Genomic DNA, 7,492 nt, shown 5'->3' on the forward strand with positions numbered 1-7,492 from the left:
ACCGATGGTACACTTACCAACTTTAGCCTCAGCACACAGGAGGAGCTAACCCCCGGGGTTACCCTTAGACTTTTATTATTATTACCCATACTTACCTTTTTAACTATAAGTTAATTAACCAGCTACCACTTAGCTTTACTTTGTGTGGGGGAGGTGATACACCCCCACCTTGTCCGGCGTCCCCACTCCAGCATACTTTGGCTTGGCAAGCCGATCGACCTGACTGGGATTGAACCCAGGACCCTTTGATTGGGAGCTAGCTGTTTAACCATTCAGCTATTCTTGGTCTTCTTATGGACAGATTTCGGGCCCCAATGACATATTTAATTGCGAACCTGTCTCAGTTAACTATGATACAAAACAATAGATTTTCCTAGTTAACAATCAATTTGCCTGGGATTTGAACCCAGTGCCCTTTGATTGGGAGCTAGCAGCTTTAACCATTTAGCTATCCCTGTTCTTCTTCACATAAGTTTTCGGGCCCCAATGACATATTTAATCGCGAACCTGTCTCAGTGAGCTATAATATAAAACATTTACACTTGCTGCTGGAGTTTTCATAGTTACCAGTGAACCTGGCAGGGATTTGATCCTTGCACTCTATGATTGTGAGCTAGCTACTGTAACCACTCTGCTATCCTTAGTTTTCTTAGATGAGGATTTCGGGCCCCAATGACATATTTAAGTGAGCACCTGTCTCAGTAACCTATGATATAAAAGATTTACTCTTGCTACTGGATGTTTCATAGTTACAAGCGAACTTGAACCTTGGACTCTGATTGGGAGCTAGCTGCTTGGATGTGTTAGGAAGGGATTTCGGACCCCAATGACGTATTTATTTGCGAACCTGTCTCAGTAAACTATGATATAAAACATTTACTCTTGCCGCTGGAGATTTCATAGTTACCGACGGACATGGGTGGGACTTGAACCCAGACCCCTTTTGATTTGTAGATAGCTGCTTTAACCACTCAGCTACCCCTGGACTTCTTACTGCTAAATTTCGGGCCCCAATGACATATTTAATTGCGAACCTGTCTCAGTTAACTATGATACAAAACAATAGATTTTCCTAGTTACCAATCAACTTGCCTGGGATTTGAACCCAGTGCCCTTTGATTGGGAGCTAGGAGCTTTAACCATTGAGCTATCCCTGGTCTTCTTTAAATAAGTTTTCGGGCCCCAATGACATATTTAATCGCGAACCTGTCTCAGTGAGCTATAATATAAAACATTTACACTTGCTGCTGGAGTTTTCATAGTTACCAGTGAACCTGGCAGGGATTTGATCCTTGCACTCTATGATTGTGAGCTAGCTACTGTAACCACTCTGCTATCCTTAGTTTTCTTAGGTGAAGATTTCGGGCCCCGATGACATATTCAATTGATAACCTGTCTCAGTAATCTATGATACAAAACAATAGCTTTCATAGTTACCAATCAATTTGCCTGGGACTTGAACCCAATGCCCTTTGATTGGGAGCTTGCAGCTTTAACCATTGAGCTATCCCTGGTCTTCTTTAATTACGTTTTCGGGCCCCAATGACATATTTAATCGCGAACCTGTCTCAGTGAGCTATAATATAAAACATTTACACTTGCTGCTGGAGTTTTCATAGTTACCAGTGAACCTGGCAGGGATTTGATCCTTGCACTCTATGATTATGAGCTAGCTACTGTAACCACTCAGCTATCCTTAGTCTTCTTAGATGAAGATTTCGGGCCCCGATGACATATTTAATTGAGCACCTGTCTCAGTAACCTATGATATAAAAGATTTACTCTTGCTACTGGATGTTTCATAGTTACGAGCGAACTTGAACCTTGGACTCTGATTGGGAGCTAGCTGCTTGGATGTGTTAGGAATGGATTTCGGACCCCAATGACGTATTTATTTGCGAACCTGTCTCAGTAAACTATGATATAAAACATTTACTCTTGCCGCTGGAGATTTCATAGATACCGACGGACATGGGTGGGATTTGAACCCAAACCCCTTTTGATTTGTTGATAGCTGCTTTAACCACTCAGCTACCCCTGGACTTCTTACTGCCAAATTTCGGGCTCCAATGACATACTTAATTGCGAACCTGTCTTGGTAATCTATGATATAAAATACTAACCCGTCCGGCTGGAGTTTTCATAGTTATTGATGGTCCTGACTGGGATTTGAACCCTGTACCCTTTGATTGGGAGGTAGCTGCTTCAACTACTCAGCTATCCTTGGTCTACCGAGAATCAGATTTCAGACCCCAATGACATTTAATTCCGAACCGTTCACGGTAAACTGTGACTGGAGATTTCCAAGTTACCGATGGACCTGACCGATTGGAAGACAGCTGCTTTAACCACTCGGCTTGAGAACCGGTCGCACTAAACCACAATGATAGTGAATCAAAACACTGACTCTTTACTGAGATTTGAACCCAGTTCCCCTTGCTTGTTGACCTTGCACTTGACCTGACCGGGACTAGAAACCAATACCCCTTGGTTAACAGTTATTGGTGTTACTCACTCAGTTTTCTTGGGTCTTCTTAAGAACAGATTTTGGGCCCCAATAATATATTTAATAGTGAACCTGTCGGACTAAACTAAGATCGTTGCGACAAAACACCAACTCTTCCAAGAGGAGTTTTGTATGTCACATCATGTTAACATCAATATTTATAGAACGTGTTCACCAAAAAAATCCAGATGTCAACACTGAATATTGCATTGTTGCATTTCTTTTCACAGTTTATGAACGTACATTTATATTTTGTTGATTATTGTTTTTCAGCTGTTTGTAAATGTTGCAGTTCATAAATAAAGGTTTAAGGGGGGATATGGTGTATATGTGTCTATATATTTGTATATATGTATATGTGTGTATATTTATGTATATATGTATATGTATATATTTTTCTATGTATATGTATGTGTATGTAAATACAAATGTATATATGTACAGTATATGTGTATATATATATATGTATAGACAGTTTATGTGTATATGTATATGTGTATATTAGGGCTGCAACTAACGATTCGTTTGATCATCGATTAATCTGTCGATTATTACTTCGATTAATAATCGGATAAAAGAGACAAACTACATTTCTATCCTTTCCAATACCTTCTTTTAAAAAAAAAAACAGCATAATGGCACAATGTCCTTTCGACTTGACAAATCAAACAAGGCAAGCGCTACAAAAATTGTATTTGTTTTTAATAAAGTGCACCATTGCAATAATTTTACTTAGTAGAATTTCAAACCTGGCTATTACCTATTCCAACCATTCATCAATGTTGGATGCTGAATGTCTTTCATCTAGTGGCATGGTCGTAAGGCAGATTGACTTCATGTTCCATTTGTCTCCAATGTAGTGGCATGTATTGCCAAGGTAGGCTACACTTGTCCACACATCAGTAGTGGGAGCAATTTAGCTCTGGGTGGCTTTTATGTCAGTCTACACTGCATGGAATGTCTGTTCGTACTTCCTCTCCATCAGTTTGGTAAAATAGTTCCTCGGGGGAACAGTGTAACCAGGGTTGAGGTCGTGAATCATTTGTCTAAAACATTCATCCTCCACGGTTGATAATGGCCTCATGTCAGTTACCAACATATTCAGGATAATATCAGTCAGTGCAGCCGCTTGCCGTGGTGTGCACACCTTCCTTTGTACCAAGTCTTTAATGCTGGCTTGTTTCTTTCTGAAATGAGAGAAACCATAGTATGAACGTACATAATAACATCATTTACATGAAACTCAATACATACCCATGTTGATTTAATTAATCATTTCTGACAAATACGCCACCACATTAAAAAAAACAGCTAAATTAAATAAATGGACATTGGAGTTGCAGAATGCAACAATAACAACACAGAAATGTAACTCATCCGATCTGCTCTGAATAATAAAGGATTCACTTTAGGCTACCTCTGAATAATAGCATGAAATATTCCAGAACCTTCATAACGTTTAGTTATACTACAGAGTCACTCAAGTCTAAATAGGTTTATATAGCTTTATTGGGGCTGCGAATCTTTGGGTGTCCCACGATTCGATTCAATATCGATTTTTGGGGTCACGATTCGATAATATATACATTTTTTCGAATCAAAAACGATATTTTTCCGATTCAAAAGGATTCTGTATTCATTCAATACATAGGATTTCAGCAGGATCTACCCCAGTCTGCTTTTTAAAAAAGCTTTTATAATTGTAAAGGACAATGTTTTATCAACTGATTGCAATAATGTACATTTGTTTTAACTATTAAACGAACCAAAAATATGACTAATTTTATCTTTGTGAAAACATTGGACACAGTGTGTTGTCAAGCTTATGAGATGCGATGCAAGTGTAAGCCACTGTGACACTATTGTTCTTTTTTTATTATTTTTATAAATGTCTAATGATAATGTCAATGAGGGATTTTTAATCACTGCTATGCTGAAATTATAACTAATATTGATACTGTTGTTGATAATATTCATTTTTATTTCACTACTTTTGGTTTGTTCTGTGTCGTGTTTGTGTCTCCTCAATTGCTCTGTTTATTGCAGTTCTGAGTGTTGCTGGGTCAGGTTTGGTTTTGGAACTGGATTGCATTGTTATGGTATTGCTGTGTAGTGGTTTGTTGGCTTGAGTAAAAAAATAAATAAATACATTTTTTTTAAAAAGAGAATCGATTCTGAATCCCACAACGTATTCGATTCGATTAGATTTGATTCGATTCGATTCGTATTCGTATTTCCCACACCCCTAGCCATCCATCCATCCATTTCTCTACCGGGGTCTCGGGGGGCGCTGGCACCTATCTCAGCTACAATCGGGCGGAAGGCGGGGTACATCCTGGACAAGTCGCCACCTCATCGCAGGGCCAACAACCCTTATATATATATATATATATATATACATACATATAAACATATATATATATATAAACATATATATAAAATTACATTATATATATATATATATATATATATATATATATATAAATGATATATATATATATATCGATGGGAAAATAAATTTTTAGACAATATGATTTTCTTGAGTGGCTAGGAGACACCAAGAGTAACAAGCTGTAGAAAATGAATTTGAAAGGACAGATTTACCCCCCCCCCCCAAAAAAAAAAAAAAAAAAAATATATATATATATATATATATATATATATATATATATATACATATATATATATACATACATATATATACATACATATATACATATATATATGTATATATATATATATATATATATATATATATATATATATATATATAAATATGTATATATTAGGGGTGGGCAAATTAATGCGTTAATTACGCGTTAACTCATCAATCTATTAACGCCGACAATTATTTTATCGGACATTTGCGTATGTTGTTTACATGCTTTTATTTTGTTAACGCCTTTTCTTAACAAGATGGCGTCGCCTGGACGGGCTTCGGCGTCGAGGGGCTCTTGGTAAAGATGGAACATTTGGCAAAAATACCGGACAATTCTGCAAATTTCATGGCTGGCTTACAGCGTGGTCACTCCGGGATCACTTACGACCGCCAGACAATTCTGGATGTGGATAGATCGGGCCGTTTTGGACTGAATGACGCGAGCTTGCTAGACCGGCTAGCTAGCATGGGAATACTTTGCCGGCTACATCCAGCGGCCTGTGAAGCAGCGGAGTATATGTGTTGTCTGTCTATTTATGAATAATGCAGACCAGGAGTGTTGGCTGAGTTCTTAATGTTTACTTTCAGAGCGTGCATATCACAACATATACCGGGCTACCGCGCATGCTCGTCACTCCTGTTGCATGCTGGGTAGGGTAGTTCTTTTATTCCCTGGCTCATAACATCACAATATAGTACCATGTATATGCGTTCAGTTTATCAAAGCACTAAGCAAACAATCGGAACATTCCCATCATATCAATTCCTAGATATGGTCATAATTATTTTAAGTGCACTACGCAGAATAAACACAACATTATTAATATTGCTACTACGGATAATTTGATCAAAATTTCCCTAAAACAGCCCACTACCTATAATATAGTTTTTTTAAACATAAGATCCCTGATAAAAAAAATGTTTCTGCTGTTACCTCAGAAATTGCCTGTTCGGATGTTATGATTGTGGCTCAGAGATTTGTATGTAGATTATATTTATTTTCCATAACAAACAGGATAACTTAAATACCCTGGCAGTGGCAATAAGCTTAAATGTTTGTATTTACATTTTTTGAGTTGATTTTCATAAAATATTCTATTTAACTGCTACTGTTTAACAAGGACTGATTTAAATTTTGTTTGCACAACAAATGTTTCGGCGCTTTTGTTCATGTGGGGGAATTTTCCAATAAAGGTGCACTACACACTACTTTTGAATTCATTATTCGGCTTTGCGTACACAATGCAGTTAATCGTGATTAATCGGAAAAATTGTGCGATTAACTTCGATTAAAATTTTTAATCGTTGCCCAGCCCTAGTATATATATATATATATATATATATATATATATATATATATATATATATATATATATATATAGGCCCTGCGATGAGGTGGCAACTTGTCCAGGGCATACCCCGCCTTTAGCCCGAATGCAGCTGAGCTAGGCTACAGTACCCCCCGCGACCCCAAAAAGGACAATCGGTAGAAAACGGATGAATATATACACATGCATATACATATACATATATATATATATATGTCTTGATTGGATTATCCAGAGAATATTGCTCGATACCGTGGTAGAGCGCAAGAAACCTGATTGCCCTCTCAACGGAAGGTGCTTACAGACATCAGTCGTTTACCAAGCAAAGGTAACATGCAAGGACATTAACACATCCGACACGTACGTAGGATTAACCGAAGGAGCGTTCAAAACCAGATGGAATAATCACAACGCTTCCTTTAGAAACCAGACTTTGCAGAATTCTACAGAACTCAGCAAACACATTTGGAACCTCAAAGACAATAATGTTGAATATTCAATAACATGGCAAATTCTTGCATCCAGCACACCTTACAACAATAAAAGATGCAACCTATGCTTAAAAGAGAAAACTGTTTATTATATATCATCCAGATCTATCATCTCTCAACAGGCGCAGTGAAATCATTTCAACATGCCGCCATAGACGGAAACACCTCCTAGGTAACACATGAGCCAATCACCACACCCTACGCCTGCTTGTACCCACCCACTCTGTGCTCTATATAAACCATTGTATGTGAATGCTTCCATTAAAACCTCCTGATGATTGAGGGAACCCCTCATGAAACAGATCTGTAGAGATGAAGTAGTCTTGTGATTTTTTCCCACACCTACATATATATATATATATGTATATATATATATTATTATTTTCTTATTTTTTTCCCCTGCCACTTCCCACGTTTCGGATTTTGGACGCTGGCGGGCCGGCTCCGTAGTTTGGGGACCCCTGCACTAAACTAAAGTCATTTCAATGCCAATGTTCTGGCTTGAAGA

At 37.7% G+C, this 7,492-nt stretch overlaps 1 long non-coding RNA gene across 1 annotated transcript in view; it reads right to left on the reverse strand.

Moving 5' to 3' along the window:
* Positions 1 to 3,266: 3,266 nt before the first annotated feature.
* LOC133541493 (uncharacterized) overlaps positions 3,267 to 7,492 on the reverse strand; it is a 15,343-nt gene continuing 11,117 nt past the window's right edge. The window contains exon 2 of the long non-coding RNA XR_009803898.1: positions 3,267 to 3,693. This is a non-coding gene — a long non-coding RNA (uncharacterized LOC133541493). The remainder of the gene's footprint in view (positions 3,694 to 7,492) is intronic.

This window comes from Nerophis ophidion, linkage group LG23 (assembly GCF_033978795.1).
Source record: "Nerophis ophidion isolate RoL-2023_Sa linkage group LG23, RoL_Noph_v1.0, whole genome shotgun sequence".
Classification (NCBI taxonomy): domain Eukaryota; kingdom Metazoa; phylum Chordata; class Actinopteri; order Syngnathiformes; family Syngnathidae; genus Nerophis; species Nerophis ophidion.